The following is a 24,252-nucleotide window of genomic DNA, read 5'->3' as shown; positions in this document are numbered from 1 at the left end:
TTAGAAAGAAATATCAAAGTATCAGAAAGCCTGAGATATTCACACACAAAGATGAAGTTATTTTATTATCATACTTGTGCAACCAGGTAAATACTAGAAATGTTCAATGTAGCATCCATGGTAATATGGAAAATTGTAAACAATTTAAATGTTCATCACCAAGAAAGCAGATAAATGAACCGTGATAGATGTAAACAATGGAATGCTACTCATCAATCAATATAAATGAACCAGAGCTACCTGTAACAACATGAAGAAATTCACAAATATAATAAGAAAGGCAAGTTGCAGAATACTACATATTACATGAAGTCATTTTCATAGTTTAAAATACGTGAGAGCAGAGAATACATTGTAGTTATAGCTTGTGGATACACAACTTAAAAACTTACAAAGGATGCTTGAGGGATACCAAATAAGACTGAAGAAATTGTACTTCTAGGAAAGAAATTTTGGGGTTCATAGGCAGAGAGCTTCAATCACATGTTTTCCCCAATTCTTAAGTGAGCAATGTACACATGGCTATTTATTATTTTTGGTATTTTTTGCATGACAGAGATACTTTATGAAGATAAACATGTAAGTTTGCATATGTCTACAATTAGAATGAGAATCAATGATTTGCCAATTCACTCTTAGTATTAACATAATTAACCATGGGCATTTTAAGGATTAACCATGAATTCAAATAAGTGCAACATTAGTTGTTGACCCCTATTTTCACTCCCAACTGTGGGAGAGCCCAAACTTACTGGAAACTGGTAAAGGCCAGGACAGTATTTTAATTAGCTGGTTGACAAATTACTCCAAACACTACTAGCAAATTCTCAGTACACTTGTTAAAAAGAGTAACTGTAATGGACATTAGAAGGGAAAAGCTTTTGTCAGTGGTCTCCAGAAGTCGTAAGTAAACAGGCTTGAGATATCCATTCTTTTGGACCAAATTGCTTTCCAAGCTGTCACCCAAGGTGAAACAAAGTAAATGACATGTGTTCCATCTCCAGGTACCCTCTACTTCATTTGCTTGTGAATATTCTTAGTAGCAGGACATTAAATTAAGATTTGGGTTCCATTGCTAAGGTAATAAAATATTTTCCACATGCCTTGGTCTCTACTGAGACTTTGAACTCCACTTACTCAGAGCACTACAAAAGCTTTAGCCTACTCTGATGCTTAAATGATGTCTATCATCCTACATTTCTACAAATATTCTCTGCTCAAGAAATCCCTGCCTCTTATCCTGAATTTAACTGTACTCATCAGTCTCTCTTAGCAAACTTCAGGGCATTTCTCCACTACATCTGCCAGGGCTACATGTTCCATTTCCACATTCTAAATTTTTGTCCTCAATGAGACATCTCTTCATTAGCATCTCTCATTGTATTTCTTTCATTCAGGGAACTACTTTGTGCAAACATTCTTAGGTAAACATCCCCAGTCATTAACTATGTCACCACTCTTACACCTTTGCTCACCCTTCTGCTCTCCTTTTTTTTTTTTTTTTCTGGAAGTTCTTCCTTTACAAATTCCCTCAATTCTCTGTTTTCTCTGCCTGTGTTGCATCAAGTTAGCAGACATCGACTATATTTAAGCACAGAAAAGTGCTTTCTCTATCACTGAACACAAGCAACTAAATACTGTTGCAGAAAAATCACCCAGTTGGTTGACTGAAGTCACTTTTAACCCAGTACATAAACCAAACAAAATTTAACACTAACCTTGACCTTACTATATTTTCATATAGTTTTCTTTCTTGTCCTCCAACTTTATAATGTCAACTTTTTCCTCTATGTGGTTTGTAAGCATCTCATCCATTCCATTTCCTTTGCACATGACTCACAACTTAAAATCTTGTATCATATTTAATTGAGAAAACAAAATCAATAAAATTAGAATTTCTAATGATCCAGCCAACTACAAATTCATGTACATCTGTACCCATATGCTCTATTTTCTCTCCTATTAAAAAAAAAAAAAAAACATCTTTGACTCTAATACAGACAGTCTATCAGACCATCTATCTGACTCTAATACAGGCAACCTATCCATTTGTGTTATATAGCACTTTCTAGTTTGTCTTCTTAAGGACTTTTCTCCTGCTCCATATTATTTATCTGTTGCTGCATAAGAAATTATTCTGAAACACACCAGCTGAAAGCAACAATTATTTTTAATCTCAGTTTCTGAGAATCAAAAATTCAAGAGTGGTTTACAAGGGTAAATTCAGGTAAGCATGCTCACAAGTTGGTCATCAGGCTATTAGCCGGGATTGTGAACACAACCCTGATGGACTGGGCCCAGAGACTGCACTTCACCAAGCTCATGCGGTTTCTCACTGCAGGCCTGGATTTCGGTCAGCTGTCATGTGGGCCTCCCATAGGACTGCTCAAAATACGACAGATTGTTTCCCCCAGAACAAGTAATGAGAGAGAGGAGATAGTAAGAAAGAGACACACAGACAGCGGTTGGTGCTAGTGGTTGCTGTAGTCTACTATAATCTAATTTTGGAAGTGACTACCCCATTACCACAGACCTTGGTTCAGCTGACAGGGGTCTATGCAAGACTACAAACACCAAGAGAATCACTGAGAAGCATTCTGAAAGATACTGCAGTTATCCTGTACAGCCTGAATCGTGAATAGGCCCTAACTATCCCCTTCCTATTAGAACACAATGACCAGCATACAAAGTTGCTTCTATCAAAAAAGAAAACTCCCATGACCTCACATACCCCTCCATCTGCTACCTAATCTACTTGCCAAAGCTCACTGCCAAGCTGTTCACAAGACTTGTCAATAGCCACCATGCTACAGTATTTCTCATTCATTGTCCACTCTATTCTTCTGCCTTCTGGTCAGGCCAACCCTCTGATATACTTCTTAATGAAATCAGCAATAATTTTATGTTGTCCATTCTAATGAACCATAATCTGCCTTCCTCTTACTATAGCTGCTAACAGCATTTTAGAATATTGTTGCTCTCCTGTTTAGTACATAGAAATGAATTTAGTTATTGTGGGATGCCAACATGATTTTGAATGCCCCATTTAAAAAAAAGAATTTAGAATATTATAATTTTCACATGGATGTGAAAGCAAATAGTATGTCAAAAAATTTTTAAATATTATAAATATTACAAATTCAAAAGTACCATCAACATTAAATCACAACTTTAGCTATAGAACCTTTTAAAGCTTCTTCCATAATATTCATCTTTATATACTGTTTCTTATAATGAAAACAGAAAGACAATTTAGCTTCTCTTGTGGAATTATTGATTGATCAAATTCCTTTTTATTTTCCTTATCTTAGAATATTTACTTTCAACTTCAAAACTCATTAATGCTTCTTAGTGCTGTATCACATTTGGAAGAATTTTTGTCATGTTTATTTCAGGTATTAAGCACAGATATTTTATGGATTTTCCACAGAATAATTTTGGCTCCGTACATTTGAAATTTCATTTCTCTTCTATACCTGATAGCAAAGATCAAGATGAGAGTTCTGATTCTTCCCTCTGTGCTCATATCGTGAAAGAATTGGCACCATGGGCAACCCAGAGGCCATGTCTTTCTACACTGGAAGGGCCAGCAAACATTTAACCACACAAGCCATAGGTTGTGAACTACTTACATTTTATCCCACTAATCCAAAATAAACACATACATGTATAAATGAATAAAGTAATGTGCTGTGGTCCAAAAAGCAAATGTTTTCAATTACTATGTATTAGTTTTCCACTGCTATGCAACAAGTCCCCTCAAATGTAGCAGCTTAAAATAATACATATTCTTGAGGTAACATCTCAGCTGAGGCCACAGGACTCAGAAAGAATATACCTTCTTGGCAATAAAGGTGCCAGCCTTGCACACATCAAGTTATCCATTTTGTTGTTAAATGGAACAATTCTGCCCTGATACAAAATTTCTGTTTCTCCTGATAGCCAATGCCAGCAAAGTTTCTTTTCCCTAGCACGCTGCCATGGCCCCCCTTTCCTGATTGATACCAATAAAAGCCATCAGCTTTTGGACCTGAGGCCTTTTGTTCCACGGAGAACATTGGTCATCCCAGCTCCTCACCTGCAGAACTTCCTCTGTCTGTATTTTGCACCATGCGCCATGTTGCCAAGTGGGAGACCTGAACTCTCTGCAGGGGTTTTGGTAGCTTGAATTCATATTCAGTTGTCTGGTTTTGTCTTAGCTTCCAAGAATGACTTTGGGAGTATTTTTTCCCTTTCCATTTCGTTAAAGAGTCTGAGAATAATTGGCATTATATCTTCCTCGAAGTTTTTATAGAATTAAGAAATAAATCCATCAGATCCTGAGCTTTTCTTAGTTGGTAGGTTTTTTTATTACTGCTTCAATTTACTGCCTGATATTGGATGCTTTTTAAGTCTTCTTGGCTTAGTTTTGTACATACTTAAGCCTGTTCTTAGTACTCATCTCATTTTTTTAAAGGCCCATCTAGAGATTTTCGAATAATGTACTCTTGTGGGAAACCACTCAGACTGCTTCGAAGCTCAGAGGCATCTAAGCAAACCTGAAAACGTGGCCCCACTATCTAGCACAAGCACACAGTGGGATACAATTATGTAATCATGATTTAGCACAAGTAAACATGCATGTGCTTATTGTGGCACTATATAAGAATGTAAGTACGTGATAGCAACCTGCATAAGAATTATACAATAAAGATGCAGGCTGCTCTTCTGCTCTCACTTTGCTCTGCTCTGTGCTACCTGCTGTTGTTGCTGATGTCTTGCACATGTGCATTCTTTAACCTGGAAACCCACACCCATGAAAATCTCCCTTGGGCCCTCCAAGCAGGAAAACTGTCCTTAAAATGGGAGCTCAGCATTTCTTCCTGATCTCAAGAGTAAGTTTATACTGGCAATAGCTGTCATGCTATAACCTGTTTAATTCCAATGGTACTGTGTGGTTTTCTTTTGCTATCATTCTTCACTATGTTCCCTAACATAAGCATTACTTATTATTATAGGCTTTATCCTGTGCACAACTATGCCCTTGAATTAAAAGGCCACACTCTTTAAGCGGAAAAAAACACAGATGTTTCCACTTGCCCATTCATATTACTTCATGCAGCAATATTAGCCTTTTAGCAGTGTACACATCACATTAGCAATCTGAATGTTTTTTGAATCAAAGCTGAAATTTGTAGTGCCTCTAAAGGGTAATGAAGTTGCACATTTTACCATGCATTCACTCAACCATATGGGCTTTATAATTGAACTCAAGAGATTGTATTTTAGATTCGCTTCTGCTCTAATAAGATTGGTACATATACCAATCTTCTGTCCTCATTTGGAAACACAATTTAATACATTTTGGTCATCTGTTATAAAGAGTATAGATGTGCTTTCATTCTTCTGTTGAAAAAACAAAATCATGATAACTTAATTATGTAAAATAACATTACTAACTCACAAATAATTTGTATTTTATCTGCATATGGTCATTTTTTAAAAAATTACATGATGATGTGAATCACCAGTGCTCAGAGCAAACATCATTGGAAAATATGTGTAATATTTTTGAGGAGACATGGAATTTAAAAGCACTTGCTTAGTTCTAGTGCTACTGCTCTTAATCAACCAAGCGTTCAAATCAACGTTCACTTTATTTTTAGTAGAGGCAAAGTTGTTCCACTTAGCAGGTATATGAATGTCTAGACTATGGAGTTTAGATTACAGTTAGAAGCAGTATGTCCAAATTTTACTCAAAATATTGCTTTCAAGACATTCTATTTTTATAAATATAGTTTAATAAATATAGTTTAATCACATCAACCAGATTCATACAATTCATTAAATCATTTTAAATAAGCTTTAAAGATGTGAATTAAAGTTAAACTTTTGGTTGAGTTCATATTCAGTGGTTATTATCTGCATATAATATAATTTCAAGGACTGTAAAAGTGTGAGTTAAATTTAAATATGTGTTGAGCTTATTTATTTTTTGCATATTCTCCTCTGCATTTATGTAGAGATGTTTATAGATAGTTATCTCACATGCAATCAAACTATTAATTGGAGTAACCACTCTAATAATAGATTTTTAAACAATGAAAATAAATGAATGCAACATTATCAAAACCATCAAATAAGTGTTTCAATTTAAATTTTTTCCAGAATGTAGCTTTTAATATATTATAATTATAATAATTTAATATTATAATAATTCATTAGGAAACAAATGGAGTATGTATTTGTCATTTCAAAATGAAACTATAATATTACTAAAATTTATTGAGCATTTATTTCTTTGAGTGCTCATTTCTATATGCTAACTTACTTCTCTCTGTGTTAATTTAGAATATCTTCACAACAACGCTACAAGGTAAGTACTAATATTGTCCTAATTTTATGAAAGAGGAAAAAAAGTGAGGCACAGAGAGGCTAAATGACTGCTAAACAGGAAAGGTAAGCTTCTCACCCATGTGTTCATCATCAAAAAGTTGGCACAGACTTCTGATGACAATTCAGTCACAGTCTTTTCAAGAAAATGTTTCTTTAAATTAAGAGCATGAAATTCACATTTTGTCTTATCTGTTACTGATCTGCATAACAATATGTGATAAATTTCTAGAGTTAGTTCTGTTTTTATAATACAACATTCCTTCATAAGTGTAAAGTTTCCATATTGTTTCTTTTGCCTTAAATTCAATTTCCGCATAGGTCAAATGGTGTCAAAAGTCCGTGTTAAATTCTACCTCCCTGCTCCCCACCACAGTAATGAGGATAGATACCTTTAATTGCTCAGTCAACTATTTTGCTCAAAGAATTATATTTATTAAAATAACTAAATTGATTTTTTGTCTATATTAAAGGACATTTTCAAATCAATATGCTTCTTGGTCAAAGGTTATGTCAATATAATACTCAGTAAAGTGGAGATTTGGAAATCATCCAATTAATTTGATCAATAAAAAGACACACTCAATATGTTAAATTTTAAAGACTTTTTATGCTTATGAGTTGCTGCCTGCAGATTACACTGGCACAATTAGACAAAAGTCACTGTATCGCACAGCTGCTGGAGTCTAGTTCACTCTTCAGGGTTATCAACAACTGTAGACACAGCAGCTTTCCTCAAATGACCATTCCTCTATCATCAATGAAAAGCTGAGATGTCAATGAATTAGAATTAAAAGGACATGTATATTTTAACTGAATCATAACAAATTACTCTTGACTTGAATACAAGAACAGAGAAGTTAACATGAATGTTCTAGATCAATTTAATACTTAATACAATTTTGACTACCAAATGAAAAGATTTACATAAGAATCTCTGATACTATTTATTTCACTTAGTTTACTTTGCACAGATTTTAACTGAGAATTGAAAGAATTTAAAAGCAAATTAATTTGAAATGTTGACCTAACTTCTTAGCTATACCAGTAATTGGAAATTGTTCTATTGCATCCCCAGGGGTTTGCAAATACTTACCATGTCAAGAATTGTCTCCATGTCTTGTTTTGTGATAATATTCTGAATCCTTTGGGGTCATGTTTTGTTACAAGTGATATGCTACAAAGAATTTTTTTAATCAAAGCTGAATGCAACCAAGTACAAATGATATATTATAAAGAGTTTATGGGGGCTGGGGATTTAGCTCAGGGGCAAAAAGCGCCTGCCTGGCAAGCGCAAGGTCGTGAGTTCAGTTCCCAGTACCGGAGAAAAACCAAAAAAAAAAAAAAAAAGTTTACTACGATTCTATTAAGCTACTTTTTCAGGAGGAAAATACTTTTGTGTACAAAAAATAAAATGCCAATTTATTTGGTTTAAGTCACAAGCTGCTATGATATTCAATGTTCAGGAAAAAATTTGGTTATTAACTAATCATTTTGGACACTTTGGAGCTCAAATTAAAAACAGGTTAAAAGGAGAATGTCATGGTTTATATCTACGTGTCCCCCAAAAGCCTCATGTGCCAGAGGTAGGGCTTTTGTACGATAATTGAATCACCAGGAGAGACAGCTAACTTGCTGTTAGAGAAGGTGGGTCTGGCCAGAATAGGTGAGTTACTGGGGCATGACCTAGAAGGGCATATCTCCCTATCTCCTCACCCTTCTCTCTACTTCCTGGTTACCATCATGTAAGCAGGTTTCTTTCATCCAAGCCCCCTCAGCATGATATTTTCTGAGTCTGAGCCTGCCAAAAATGGACTAAAACTTCTGAAATGTAATCCCAAGTGAATCTCTTCTTTCTTGAGTTGTGAGTCTCAGATATTGTATCCCACCATTGAGAAAGTAACAAAGATAGGAGTCAATCATTTATTTGTGAATACACCAATAAATTCATAAAAATACTAAATGAAGTGAGATTACAATACCCAGAAAAAATTTACAAACAAAATAATGAGGCAAGTGCAGTTGTGCATATATTCATAACACTATAGAATTATTTTTCAAACTAAACTGATTTTTCAGTATTTAAAGAGCTGACCATTCCAAGAAAATGAGTGTACCTAGCAAGTATAAGGAAGTCAATATGAACTTTCTGGACCTATTAATGTGCTGACTAGCTTTGGACTTCCTAATTACTTCTTAATGTTTTGCACAAGTCATCAAAATCTGCTAATACGGTACATCTACCTAGTGCATGACTGGCGATAAATATACAGGATATATATATACATATAATTTTAAAATATGCATAGAATTCCTAAATGTATATTGTATAAGAGTATATATCCTTTAATACCAAGCTCTTTTCCAGTCTAGAATTGCTGGAATTTCTGAAGTATTCATGAATTTTTAAATTGAGTCTAATTTCTGGCCAGTGTTTTATTTTTTACATTTCTTCTTTGTACCAGAATTATGTCCAAAAATATGTGAATCTTCCATCTGTTCTCTTTTAAACTTCAAAGTAGTTTTCCTTAATGATATTTCAACCCATTAAGTTATATAGGTATCTTTTTTCTTACTTTTACATATGTGTATGAGTTGAAGTTTAATTGGTCTGACTCAAAAGACCTTTTAAAAATATTATCTAAGAAAGAAATAAACTATTTGTAAGTTATCTTACCCACAAAATAAGGTACAAAGTTAACTTGATACTTAGAAAAAATATTTTTGAATAACAGATATTTTCCACTTTAACTTTTGGCCTGATTATACATAGTTCTAAAATAGCACTCTGGATCACTAAGGTTTAGAAAATAAAAGAAAGAAAAGATTTTTTTTTAAGTTTTAGAATTTTCATTGCACAAAAAATATTGAAAGAGAAGTATTTGTCTCATGAGAATATTATACAATATACTGAACCAAAGGAAGAGTATAAGAGAAAATGAAATTTATAATTCAGCTGAAACATATCACATGCACTGTTCAGCTAATATTTAGTGAATTAGACATTGTAGGTTTAAACCTGAGACCAGACAAAAAAACAGAAGCCAGAGTAGATTTTACCAAGTGACTTCAAGTAGAGTTAGTTATACAGATGTTGAAAGTCTGAAAACAGGGAGCAAAGGTCGTATCAAGAAATCAGAAAAAAGCTGTCAGCAGCTTTCAGGCTGGGACAACTAAGTAGGACATGTAATTTTATCAGAAAATAGCAGATTTGAGGAGAAACCCCTGACTCAAGGGGCAGGTCTGGCACTCAGATCTCTGAGTGTCCTCCATGGCTGCAGTTCGGAGTTCTGCAAACACTGCCTGCCAGTGGGAAGTGGTCCTCTGAGAGATAATGCCTACCTTCCAACACTTAGTCTGCCCAAGTCAGCAACATGGGCACACATGCTGTTGGAGGGCAGGAAGTGAGGTGGTTGGCAGGATGAACACCCCACCCTTGAGGGGGGATGTTACTGTTGGTGTCGGACCACTGAACGACATGGACTATTAGTGCTGAGAGCACCAAAATGAATTGGAAGTCAGACCTTCACTGTCTTTCACTCCTGCAAACCTAAGAGAAAAATGGGCATGCATCCATGGGCTCCTCTTCCTCCTTCAAATATCAAGTGAGCTACTCCCATTGGCACAAACTGACAGGAAGCCAGCTAGCACTGAATCTGGGAAATGTGTTCAGATCCCAGAGTGAGGTATGAAAAGACGAGCTCAGATGGGAAGACAATAGGTAAACCCTAGTACTGCTGTTAAATCCGAAGAAGAATCTGACTGATCACTTGCCTTCAAAGCACTGATTCTCAGAATATATCTAGTTAGAAACGTGCAAAAATAGCCTACAATTTGAAAAAATAACAAAGCTGAGGATTTCCTCACTTGACAGAAAATATTATAACACAGTAGCTAAAATAGTATGATAAAATTACACAGACATGTACATTTACCTTTAAAAAGCATTTCAAATGAATCTGGCAAATAGGCGAACAATGAATTGTGTTGGGAAAATTCATACTCAACTAAGAAAAACAGCAAGTCATTACTACACCCTGAGCATACATGTAGAAATTCGTGGATCTCTGATGTAAATGTGAAAGAATGTGTTTTTAAAGTGAACAGATATAAACAAGTGTACGATCTTGGGACAAAAAAAGATCTTCTGAAGTGAGAGAAACAAGACACAAAAGCACTGTGCAGAAAAAAAATGGATACCTGTGACTATATCGAAGTAAGCCAAAGGGAAATGCATTTCAGAGCACTATAGCATGATGTCTCAAGAAGCAAGAGCAAGAGACAGTGACTTGGGGGCTGGGGATTTAGCTCAGCAGCACAGTGCCTGCCTGGCAAGCACGAGGTCGTGAGTTCGATTCCCAGTAACGGAAAAAACAAAAACAAAAACAAAAAAAATAGAGGCAGTGACTACCTAGAACCTTGGTTGAAACATTTTACCCCTCTGAATCTCCCTATCCACATATAATAGGGCTTTAATAGCATCTAATGTCAAAGGCTCATTCTGATGATTAAATAAAATAAACCATGTGCAGTACTCAGCACATTGCCTGATATATGGTAAGCAATTAATGATAAACAAACACTTCCATTTTCCTATTGAGTTGCTAAAGTTAATTTCAAACATGAAGTGCTATAAAACTTCATTTTGTATTACATTCCTGTAGATTTCTTAAGCTTACTGCACATCAGTATTTGGACCCTAATCTAAGAGGACAGCATCTTTATGTTTTGACCAACTTCCAAATCAAATATATTATACATGATATTATTTACACAATATTTTAAGAACCTAGCAGTGTAATTATATTGAATTATCTCTGCAAACACCTTGGCATATGTGCAGATTTTAAAAAATAATTTCTAGTAAAGAAATACAAAAACTGTTCTGCTTTTTGTCCATTCAGGAGCAATATTTTATTTTTCAAATAATAATAAATTTGCACCTAAAGATTTGGTTACTCTATAGAAGCAGAGCCTGTAATAGTTTCTAGAGAAATAAGAATTTTTAAGTGTCCCAAGTATGGCAACAGAGTGAACAAAGCATTTTTATAAGAAAGATATTATACCAATTCCAAATTAAAATAAAAGGATAAAAAATAATAAAACTAATATTCATCACTAAGTATGTGCTAGACATTGTTCCAAATACTTTATATAAGTTATCTTTACTTCTCCCAACATCTCTTGTAAAACCCAGGCTGCCATTTTCATTTTATAGATGAGGAAATTTATGTATAAAGCAGTTACTGGGGAAATCATAATTAAGGATGTAGCAGAGGCTACGATCAAATACAGGGAGTTTAGCCAGATATGTTGGCACGTGGCTTTAGTCCTAGCTACTCAGACAGCTGAAGCAGAAGAATGCAAGTTTGAAGCCACCCTGAACAACACTGCAGGATCCTGTCCCAAGATGAAAACAAGAAAAGCTGGGGATGCAGGTTAGCGACAGAACATTTGCCTAGCATGGTATGGTTCAAACCTCAACAATACGTGCAATTTAACCCAGAAACTGATTTCACTCATGATGAAATAATGGTGAATATTGGAGTCTGAAGTTTTTATTACTAATTGATTGTCTTTGATATGATTTTAGAAAATAGATATAATGCAATGGCCAAAACACTCCCCAACAAAATGTCTAAAATAAGACTATTGGGATTTCATATGTTGGGAATTTAAACTTGTATCATATACAAATCTACTAATAAACTATAAATAGTATCTCTGGGAAAGATGGCAGTATACATGGTATTAGCTTCCTTTAAAATCAATTCTGAATGAATGGGAGGTATTTTGGGTATTGGAAGTATACATGGTATTTTGAGAAAATAACTATAAAGTGAATTAATTCAGAAACAAAAGAGTACCTGCTGATAATAAATTGACTTTACCACTAACCGCAGTTTTGTCAATAACCAATAGTCTTCATGATAGTGCCAAGCTCAACATGCCACTGCAAAAGCCATACACATCTGTGTGATGATGCAGAAAAGTAGATACTCAGATACTGCCTTCATTTATTCCATAGCAATACACTGATCCTATAAAATACAAATCTTTGCAATGGAGCCCTTGGGAATGAGCTTAAACTCCTATATAAAAATGTCACAGTCCCATCTTCATTCTCTTAGTCTTGTTTGTACAAATACTTGAACCTGAACTGCTTTAAAGAACAGGGATTTAGTCCCCAGAGTTCTGGAGGCTGAGAATTTCAAGACAAAGGCAACATCAGGGTCAGTGTCTGGTGAGGGCCCATTTCTCGTAAATGTGGGCATCTCAGAGTCCGCACACGGTGGAAGGCATGGAACAGGGCAGAAGCACGGGTCAGCTCCTTCCATCAATGCTTTTCATAAAGGCATCTAATTCCAGTCATGCAGGGAGAGCCCTGATGACTTAGTCATTTCCTAAAGACCACATCTACTATTGAAACATCAACGTTTGTAAGGATAAAAATATTCAAACCATAGTTCTTCCATGGGGCTTCCAACATTGATCCTTCTCACATGAAAACTGTATTCACAGAATCCCAGTGACGAGCAAAAGTCTTAATTCATTTCAGCGTTAACTTTAAAATTTAATCCAAAGGGTCCTTTACATATCACCTAAGCCACGGGTCTGTGAGATTCAAACGTGATTTATCCTGAGGCAGACTACTCTCCACTTGTGAGCTTATGAATTCAAGCAAGTTGTGTGCCTCCCAAGGGCAGTGACGGGACCTTAGGATAAATTCACCCATTTCACAGGGGAAAAGTAGGAAAGAAAATAAGGAATAAAAGGGCATGACCAAATCCAAAAGTCAACAGAGCAAGCATTAAATCTTAGATCTTGAGAGAAATCTTTGACTCCATGTCCTGGACACACCCGACTAGGGATTGCTTCCAGTCCCTGGTTTACTTGACCCCATGGTTTTGCTGGGTGCAGTCAGTGCTACACTTCTCATGTTGGAGTCTCCTCCCTGTAGCTCTCCAAGGATGTTTTTGCACATGCTGGTCTACAGTTCTGAGGTGTTGAGGCCATCCTGTCCTCACAGCATCTCTAAGCTTGGCCCTATTCACGGTCTCTGTCCCATCCTTTGAAATCCAGATGGAAGTAGCTATGTTTCCAAAGCTCTTGTGCTTTGTGTGACTGCAGGGTCTGTGTCATAGTTTACAGCCTCACTATGCAGGACAGTAGTCCAAGCTGCCACAGGGCCCACCTGAAACTCAGGTGCTGTGGCCAAGAACTATGTGTGGGGATGAAGGGGGTGAAAACCCAAAGCAGCCCAGGGCAGGGGGCCAAGTTAGCATGAGCACTTTGGGCCCCTCCAGTCTAACAATGCTGCCCTCAAGCTCTAGTGCTCTGTGATGAGAGCTGCAGTGTCCTGGGTCTGTGCAAGGCTTAGGGGTCATTGTTCTATCCCTCTGATGAAGAGCATCCAGCTTTCTTCTATCCACAGTAATTCTACCAGAGTCACATGACCATACATTTCCCTTTACTGTCCTAAATATGCCACATAATTCTTTACATGGCAAGACTGAGAAAAACATATCCAGATATTTTCTTTAAATATTCTCCTTTGCATATAAATTTTGTTTTTAACTCTCTCTTTCATATTGCACTTTAGTGTAAGCAGTTCACAGAAGTCAGGCAACACCCTGACCACATCGTTTAGAGAGTTCTGTCACATATCCTAGTGCATTGTTCTTAAACTCTTCCTTCCACAAAGCTGTATTGCATGGACACAATTCAACATTTTTGTTTTTTTTTTTTTTTTTGCCATTTCTGAAGGAAGGATACCTTTCCTCTCGTTTCCACTAGGATATTTCTCATTTCCGTTTAAGTTGTCATCATAATGGTCTTTCATATTCATATTTCTATCAACATTCTGTTCACAACCACTTATGTAATCTCTAAGACAGGAGCTGTTTCTACAGCTCCCATCTGCCATCATCCCATCAACAGAACTGCTTGCAACGCTCTGCTCACAGAAATCCAGCCTTTCTCTAGGACTCACTTGAGAACGATTCTGGCCTGTACTGCTACTGTAGTCCAAATCCACTGCCACATTCGCAGAGATTTGTTAGCAACTCCCCTCTTCTCTTACACCAATTTTACTTTTGGTGCATTTGTGCTCCTATAACAATGTCTGAGCTTATTAAAAAGAATTATGTATACAGTGTTCCTCAGTTCACAAACACTTGTTTGTGGCCAACTTGGTTCACAAACAGAAGTGTCTGGCAAAGTGTCTGTATTTGTTTGTGAACTCTTCATCAGGTGAGGAACGTGATCGCAGTCTTCCTTCCCACAGGAACATGAATATGGCATCTTTTCCAGAAGTGTGGAGCAAACTAACTTTGCGGACCAAGGTGAAAGCAAGTCATGGAAGTAGCTCATAATTGTGCCGCTGTGTGTACGGTGGTACAGTGCTCAATTCAAGCCCAGGATGTGCAAAGCAAGACAAAAAGCAATAGTATGTGGAGGAGACTGCTAGGAGGTGCAAAGTGATAACCACAGAAACAGAAGGGAAAATAATTGAGAGACTGGACTGAGGTGAAAAGATGGTAGATGTCGCTCGTTCTTTTTGTGGGAGTGTGTTTGGTTTTTTATGCTTTACATTGTATATTTGTCTCAAAGGAGTATCAGACTCACTTCGTCAGACTTACAAACAAATCCAACCTATGTTTCATTGTACCTGAATGGAACTCCTGTCGGGAACCTACTGTACACATGTTACATAAGTACTCCATGCATATTTATTTATATTGTAACATTAAAAAAAGCTATAAAATACAAAATAAAAAGCTCAACCCTGTATAGAATTTTACCTTACAGTTTTAAACATTGTATAAGATATAATCCAAATTTTTATCACTGAGAAAGAAATTCACTTGTACCAATTAGAAGTCACTGCATTTCTCTAAACTACTGATAACCACTACTCTATTTCCTATCTTTATGCAGATTTTCCTACTATGGATATAAATAGAATAATATAATATATGACATTTTATTCTAATGTTTCACTTAGCAAAGTATTTGAAATATTTGCCCATGTTATACCATGTATCAAAACATGGATGAATATTTTACTTAACTGGTTATACCATATTTTGTTTATCCATTTATCAGCTAATAGACAGTTGAGTTGCTTCCAAATTGGAACTATTGAATATGCTGTTGTGAATATTTATGTACAATAAATTGTGTGAACATGTTTTTGAGTCCCTTTGTTACATGCTTAGAAGTAGAATTGCTGGGTAGTAGTGTAACACTTTATTGGTTTGAAGAATTACCAAAATTTTTTCCAAGATAGCTATACTATCTTACATTAATATCAGCAGTGATGTGGGTTTTGACTTCTCCACTGCTTTACTTACATTTATTTTTGTCCATCTTTTTTAATGGTAGCGATCTTACTGTGAACGAATACTGTCTTGTTTGTATCTCTCTAGTGACTCATGCTGAACACCTTTCATGGGGTTTGTGTATCTTCTTTTGAAAATATATCTACTTAAATTTTCCCGTTTCTTAATTAATATATTTGGCTTGTTACTATTGAACTGTAAGAGATCTTTATGTGTTCTAGATACTAAATTCTTGTGAGATCTATGATTTTCAAAAATTTTATTTCACTGTGTAGCTTTTTCTTACTTTCCTGATAGAGTCTTTTGAAGAAGAAACATTGTAAATTATGATGAAGTCCAATTTAAGTTCCTTTTCTTTAGTTGCTGGTACTGTAAGTGTTATATTTAATTGTCACCTACTATTAGAGAAGAGAAAGGCAAAAGGAGGGTGTTAAAGCAGGGAGGGCAGACAGGGTAGGAGGGAAGGCTGATACAACTAAAGCTTGACATGTGTGGAAATGTCACAGTGAATTCTATTAATTTGTAACATTGATATTTATAATTTTATCCTAGGTCATGAAATTTTCTTCTATGAATTTTATAGTTCTGTATTTATGCTTAGATCCTTGACATTTTTTAATCATAGCCTTCCAGATATTCACTGTGCTATTGATAAAGGACAGCTGAGGACCTGAAGGATCGGAACTGAAAGTAGTCAAGGAATCAAAGCCCAGCATAAAAGGCACCCTTTCAAGGTTGAAAGAGGGAGTAAAAGTCATCACAGAGATTTGCATCGGTCCCCTACCTCCTGTATGGCAATGTTCACCCACCAGAACAAGAAGGGAGCGTGCGCAAACTTCAGTGCATGGGAAAACATCGGGCGAACACCCTGTGTGCTGGGCTGGCTCTAGATGGAGATATTATAAATGTGAGTCCTGTTGTCCAGTAGACAAGTGAACAATTCTGTGAAAAATTACACCTAATCAAGACACTTAGTGACTGATCTTTTAGTGTCCTTTTATGTGCTTTAGAAAAGTTGATTTCTTGCTAGGATTGTGGCCAGAGGACAGGTCAACCTTGTCTGAACCTGTAACCAAAATAGAAACCGCATTGTATCTAAGCAAAAACTGTTTAACCTGTCAAGTTTCATAAGTAATTGCAAAAGTATACAATAAAGCAAAAAACATTTCTCTGCGTCAGAGGAGCCTTGCTCCCCTGGCCCATTAGAAGGACATCTGGTGTCTGTGTTGTTTGTCTCTTCGACCGCGTTGTTCCCTCCTGCAGGAATCTCCTGGATCTGCTGCGGCAGGACTGCGGCAGACTGACATTCCCAGAAATCAGAAATGGGGTACTTTAGGGAGACAAGTATTACAGGTAGCTGTTAGAGTATGTTCCTTTCCCTAACAACCCAGCAATGAGTCATTTTTCTAAATAATATCAAAATTATGAGCTTATTTACATGATAAGCTTCATATATATCCTATGAATGGTGTTCTAAGGATTAAGTTTTAAAACCAAAGTAAATTTTTAAGTTAGCAATTTTAACATGCCACTCTGTGTATTGGAATTAACCTTACTCCTGAATATTATATGATTTGAATACTCCCTAAATAGCACTCTCTGGCATTTTCTAGAGATTGAATATGTATTCTATGATATAGTTCTTTATAAATATCTGAGTAGGTAAAATAAAAATACAAGAGATGCTATTGTGGAATACCCCAACATAAATTCAGAAATTGTTCCACAATCTCTACTAACAAAAACATTATTAATTTCAATTACAAAATCAAAATCAATGCATGCAAGCAAAATAATTTCATGATTATAAGGGAAATGAGATTCAAGACACAACTTGAATCCTAATGCTTAACTGAAAGAAACTTGTATGCATATTCCTAATAATGTGACTAAAATTGTTGAAAAATCAGGGAACATTTTCTGCCTTTGAATATTTGTTGTGAAATTAAGTATGGCTACATATTGGGCAATTGATGTTTTATGAGTTATACAACTTTATTTTAAGAAAGATGACTGATAATTTTTAAATATATGCGGTATTTCATTATTTAAATTATCATTGTTATTTATTTTATGCAAAAGTTTCTTTAGTGTTTCTAGTATTCAACTTTCATACACAGTAGTGGTGATTTTTACATGTTCTTGGAATATCCAATTCTGTGAAACCACGTTTTTATTGTTATAGCATTTTTGCATAAAACCTCTGAAGTTTTAGTTAAACATAGAGCATCTTGCAATTTAAATTATAAAAAAACTGAATATAGTTAAAAGTATGTTTCTCTTCTCTTCCAAAAGCACTGGTAAGGAAAGTAAAAGGAAGAAAAGTATGTGTGTGTGTATGTGTGTGTGTGTGTGTGTGTGTAGGAAATGCAGGTGGTAAGGAAGAGGTGGTGTTATATTTATGTTGCCAGCACCCTGCTAGCTAAATTCTTGCATATAAAAATGAAGGGATACTTGGGAACGTGAAAGATTTATTACAATTCCCAGAGAGAGCAGTTCTTTCCTATTACCAAGATGATGGGGCTCAGTGCCACTTCATGGATGCAGCTGACATTTTGCAAATTGAAAACAAGCACAGACAAGCTTTTTTGTTTTCAAATGATCTTCAGAGTCAAAAGAGAATGCTGCACACGCAAATGGGCTTACTTCAAATACAAGAGCGTTTCCATTCAGTTTTTGCAAAAAAAAAAAATTGACAATTAAACTGAAGTGAACTGACTGGTAATTTTTGGTTGACTTGTAATGCTGCTCTTTCATAAAAAACTTAAGGATCATTTAAGTATATTATAGTATTTTGAAATTGTATTACATTTAACTAAGAATCGGAGAGCAATAATGATTTTCAGGAATAGAAAAAAGGTATAATAGTCCTTTAGAAGTGGATTATTTGTATCATTAAAAAGAGTCATTACGTGCTTTTGAATGAGAAAACACTGAAGAAAAAGAATTTGATAGTGCGTGAACATTTGGTTAATAGTTATGGAGCATACATTTTAGAAAACATGAAGATATGCATGTGTGACTAATAGACAAAAGAATTTGAAACACAATTTCTATATACCATCAAAGCACAATTATCCCTACAAAACCCATACAAAGACTTTGATTCAATTATATCATCATCTTAATGTACACTTTCCAAAGATATCAATTTTAAGATATAACATGCTGCTTCCTCTATTTCAAAGTTAAATTGCTTTATCTGAAGGACTTATCCACCTGGAAGACATGGCACAGTTCTTCATCCCAACCCAGATGTACCATCTCTTCTGTATTATGGACTGCAATTTTCATCTCCATCCTCAACCAACCCTGAGACTTGAGGTATAGTCCACCAACTAAGTAAAAATGTACAAAATTATATGGTGTTGGAAACTTGGCAGAAGTAGGTGTGGGTGTGCATAACACATCCTTTTCAAAACCTACACATAAACAAGACTCACTCCATTATTGAATTAAATAGCAGTAATCTTAAATAGAGAGTAATAGACAGGCATAGAAGGGTAACCCTACATAGGTAAAAAGTCCCATAAAGATGAGATTACAAGGTCATTGTTTCCTAGAGTGAAAAATAAACATATCATTTACACTAAAATTTTTAGTGAGAACTTGCTGGCAGCAGGGGAAAATATTAAATCAGTTTGTTTTCTTAAACTTTTTTGTCATTCTTTTATCTTTCTCTTGTTCTCACACATACATACACACATCTCACACAATGAGTGGAGGCAGTGCAAGTCTGCATTGTAAAATTAAGACTATTATAATGTTTATTTGTTCTCTGGGGTTGAGTGTTACCAAGAGACCACCTTTTTTCAGATTAATTTTTAGTTAGCACGCTCCGAATGTTATCATGTGTTCTCATGTTTCACAGCCTCTGAACACTAGGTCTCCAGAAACCTTACTTTAGCCTCAAATTTGTGGCTTCTAATCTTCTGCAATTTGAGGAAACAAATAATGCATCTTGGTATAATTGTGACCAGTGTCAGATAAAGGGAAACAGGTCTGGAACAGGAGTCTGTGACAACTCTATAAAAAACTTGGTAACAGTTCTTCATTTGCCCCTGGAAGTTCCCTTGTACTCTCTGATTTTTAGTTTCCTTTTCTGCAAAACAGAAGATTGGGCTCAAAGGAGTCTCAGCTCCTCAGCAGTTCCGGTCTTGTTTGGGTTTGCTGTGACAGTGTTTTACTACTGCTCTTCTCTGGTTCTTGAGTGATTGTTCTTTGCTGGCTGAACGAGAGACCTCCTTTTGAAGTGTTGCTGTGTTTTATTCTCTCAATTATTCAGTAGCAAGATCTTTCCAAAGAATTCAAGTAGAAAATGAAGCTTAGGGGCTGGGGGTTTAGCTCAGTGGCAAAGCGCCTGCCTGGCAAGCGCAAGGTCATGAGTTCGGTTCCCGGTACTGGAGAAAAAAAAACAAACAAGAAAAAAAGAAAATGAAGCTTAGTAATTAATATTATCTATCCTGGTGGCATCCTAAACTATTCCATAGGCGTCAATATGAGGATTTACAGAACCATGTCTATGTCACTCCGGTAAGTCATATTACCTCATCAATACATGTTTGATGCTCGGATGAGTGAATGAACACATAACCAAATAGGTCAGGTAAGGTAGGACCATGTGTCAGCCAGAAAGGAGGATTTAAATTTTATTATCTTTTCCATCATTTTTTATTTCTCTGTACTTTATTTCTTGGTTTTTTCAGTTTGTGAAGATATATACTGTCCTTTCCTTCCAAGTTTAAACGTAAACAGTATTCTGCAATCTATGTGGACAGCGAATAGTTCTTTTGCTGGATGTATCTGTGTTCATTTATTTGTTATTTGGCTTTCCTAAATCTCCTAAAACAGACACTGCTATTGAGACACAGCCTCTCCTATACGTATGAGAAAATATATACGAGTGAAATGACTATCAGTGATTATGAGTTATTAAGAAGAGTTTTTTTATTTAGTAGCTCTGTTCAGTGAACCTAATTTCTTTCTTTTTACAACTTCCCCTTCTATTACAAGCTGTTAAGCTCAGAGCTTTCTACATCGTCTAAACACCAGACCCAGTAACAGTAAATGAAGTGCTGGGAGCTTACATCAGACTAATTAGTCTACAGGATAAAAAAATGGATGGGGGAAGGGCTCGGGAGGACTTTTCAGGTTGCTTTGTGAAAGGCAGTTTGCTTAATTAAGCCAACCACTAATTGTTAAATATTTTTCAGGCATTAACAGAGCTACTCTGAGTGTAATTAAATTTTGTTTTTAGTGGTATTTGCAGGGATTAAAGTCACAATCTGCTGAGGCACTGGGGTTAGTTAATATTCACTTCACTGCCACAGCTGTCCTCCATTATAATACAAAGGACAGGAAAAGAGACAGCAGAATGGAGCTGAAGTAATGGGAAAGCTATTCATTCATCTGCACTAGCTCAGCACTCCACAGCCTCGTCCAAACGGGTCTGAGCTGGATGACACACAACCAGGCATTAAATCCAATTTAACTTGATACAATAAAGGGGTGTCTAAGCCCTGTGCATTTTTTATTTTTTATACATGAGATTATAGGATGGATAGGAAAAAAAAAATCATGTGATGACCGTACGTTTCCATCCAAGTAGTATTTCTGGACTTATTAGCTCTGCAGGAGTCCACCAAGACTGTAAACCAGTTCCTGCCAAACCAACATTTGTCCCAGCTGAGAGTAAATGAACCCTGCAGAAGGTGCTAGTGACTTTAAAACTGTGGTAAAATGTAAATATTTTGAGTTCTTTTTTTAATGGCGACTGCCAAAAACAAGCCCAATGGTTGTAGGCACTTGAAATGAATGAAGTTCGTCATCCCCCTTACAGTGCTCCTAACCCTCATGACTGTCAGTGAACGTTCCTGCTGCTAACTCTTATTGTTACTGGGGTATTGTGTGTTGTTTTAATTCAATAGCTTTAAATAATGTCTTCCAGTTTTTACCTACTCTGAAAAGACTGTAAGCACAGAAAACATCATCTTGTCCTTTTTTCTAATATCATTTTGCAAAGCTGTACTCTAGTGTAGAATGTGCTGTCATTTTGTGTTTATCCATTACCTTGTCTGTTGATGGCAGACCTTTCCAGATAATGCCTGACCCAGTCCCTGCATCCACTTGAGGCACATCAGTGAGTGAGCTACTGGCATTTGCAAACCACTGATCTCAGAACTAGCTCTTCATATAGTTTCGGGCCAGACATGTCCTGTGAGGAATCTAGTCACTTAAGTTTTTATCAGCAAAAACTCCTTGTCTAAACAATCGTCAAAAACTGGAGTACCCCTGGCATTTACCTTGATGCTAGAAAAAGAGAGAAACAAGGAAGGTGAGGGAGGGAGAGGATGGAGAGACAAGAGAAGGAAAGGGAAAAAGAAAGGGAGAGAAAACAAAGGAATGGGCGGGGAGGGAAGGGACAGTGCTGCAGGTTGGGTGTTCAATGTTCCCAGAGGCCTGTGTGTTAAAAGCTTGGTCCCTGGTGTGGTAGTACTGAAGGTGGTGGGCCCTTTGAGAGATGCAGCCTAGAGGATGATTTTTAGCACACTGGGGACATTGCAGGACCTTGGTTGCTTTCTTTTCCTCCATGCTCCCTGATTGGTGATGTACGTGGGTTTGTTCCCTCACTTGGTCCTGCCATGGTGCACTGCCTCTTCACAGACCCAAAAGCAATGGAGCCCACTTATCATTAGCTGGAACGTTCCGAGCTGTGAGCTGGAATGAATCTTTATTCTACAAAGTAGTTATATCAGGGATTTTGCTAAGAGTGACAGAATGTGGAATAACACAGAAAGAAAAAGAAGGGAAGGGAAAACGAGGGGAGGGGAGAAAAGGAAGAGAAGGGCAAAGGGATCAGCCCAGTAAAAATCAACTTGAAAGGAATTTGGCTTTGATATTTCTATTCATAATGAAACAAGTTCAAAGACCATATCATTTGTATTAGTTGTAAGATCTTTCAGTACTCTTAATTATTATAATATAGTGAACAGTACATTTAAATTTGTTCTGTAACAAAAGTTACTGTTGGATTGTTTCTGCAGGCAAAGTGAAGTGGAGAGATGAGTGGATTATACAGGGCAAACACCTTGAATTTCAATTAACATTAGCATAATTTAATTCTAGTGTTAAGATAACCCTGGCCCAGAGGACGGAGTTACTTCTTCAAAGGACTTTATTTTTCTCTTCACATGAAGCCCCTACTCAACAGTTGAGAAATGATATCTAATAAGTAGGTCAAATCTTCCTACCAAAGAGAAAATAATGCATATTTTAGGAAGAAATTTAACAGAAATCCACAAGCATTAATGACACAGTCCATGCAAACTGGTGAGGACAGAGAACATTCTTCTCCCTATGCTGCTTGGGCCTCTGCTGTGGGATCCTTTCGTCTCTCTTCCAGCTTGGAAGCCACCGTGGTCTTTGTCTGGCCCCTGTGCTCATTTGCACCAACTGTGCTCCATTTACTTTAAGATAGGTGCAGTGTTTCCTTTCAAAACATTTATTCTCACCAGAAAGAATAGCTGGGTTTTCTCCTTCTAAACGGTGACCTTTTAGTAAATGAATTAAAAAACCATAAACAAACAGAAAGCCACTCCCAGGAAGGACAGTTTTCTCTTTAGCCTTTCTTTTGTTACTAATCACAGAGCTCCTCAGACTTTTGGCTAAAATCTAGTGTTATTAGTCATATATACTGGTCACCATCCTCAATCCCAAAGAACTACTGTTTTCTACATTGTTTCTGTTACAGGCTTTGAAGCCTTCTCTCTACTACTACCCCTGTGCTCATTTGCACCAACTGTGCTCCATTTGCTTTAAGATAGGTGCAGTGTTTCCTTTCAAAACATTTATTCTTAGTCCAGCTGGACTGGAGGGAACACTCATTTTTCTTTGTTGTAGGGTACTTTGCCCTCAATGTATTAGCTAAATAAGAACCTAACTTGAGAAGCAAAATCTCCAAAGATGTCTACATGTAACACCAATGAGTTTTACTACGACTGCCCTTAAATGCAAAGATAAAGCTTCAATTTCACCATCATTAAGGCCTATGCTTTCATTCCCAAGAGACAGAAGCCCAGATGCGTTATGCTAATTAACCCACAGTTCTCTTTATTGGTTTCTTCTAAAGAACAACTGGGCAATTTTAGGACGGCTGTTCAGAAATGGGGTATTCTACTACCATTAAAAAAAAACATCAAAACTAGCTAGCTAACTATATAGCAGCCATGACTATGGCTACTAAAGAATCAGATTTCTGTAAACTGAGCTACTTATTCACACGACTAAACTAACTGTGGTTCACTTTCCACGCTCATGAAAGAAATGTTTCATTTTGCCTATGGAAACACAACCCTATCTAGTTTATAACTTGCTGTTATCATAATACAATGTGAGACATTAAGCTTACCATGTAAGCTATTAAGCTTGCTTTATATTTTCAGCATATTCTGATTCAGTTGTTACATTAGCAGTACATATCAGTAAAGAATTCATTAGCTATGATAGACTTATCAGTTCTTTACAATCAAAATCAGTG

The 24,252-nt window shown here is 36.3% G+C and overlaps 1 long non-coding RNA gene across 1 annotated transcript in view; it reads left to right on the top strand.

Annotated features, from left to right (window-relative positions):
• LOC106147127 overlaps positions 1–16,909 on the top strand; it is a 40,757-nt gene extending 23,848 nt beyond the window's left edge. The window contains exons 2-3 of the long non-coding RNA XR_001231885.1: positions 6,331–6,355; positions 14,660–16,909. This is a non-coding gene — a long non-coding RNA (uncharacterized LOC106147127). The remainder of the gene's footprint in view (positions 1–6,330; positions 6,356–14,659) is intronic.
• The last annotated feature ends 7,343 nt before the right edge of the window (positions 16,910–24,252 follow it).

The sequence above is a fragment of the Chinchilla lanigera genome, unplaced genomic scaffold (assembly GCF_000276665.1).
Source record: "Chinchilla lanigera isolate Chin_1 unplaced genomic scaffold, ChiLan1.0 scaffold00120, whole genome shotgun sequence".
In the NCBI taxonomy this organism is placed as follows: Eukaryota; Metazoa; Chordata; class Mammalia; order Rodentia; family Chinchillidae; genus Chinchilla; species Chinchilla lanigera.
The sequence above is the reverse complement of the archived record's forward strand: the minus strand, read 5'-3'. Positions and strand labels throughout refer to the sequence as shown.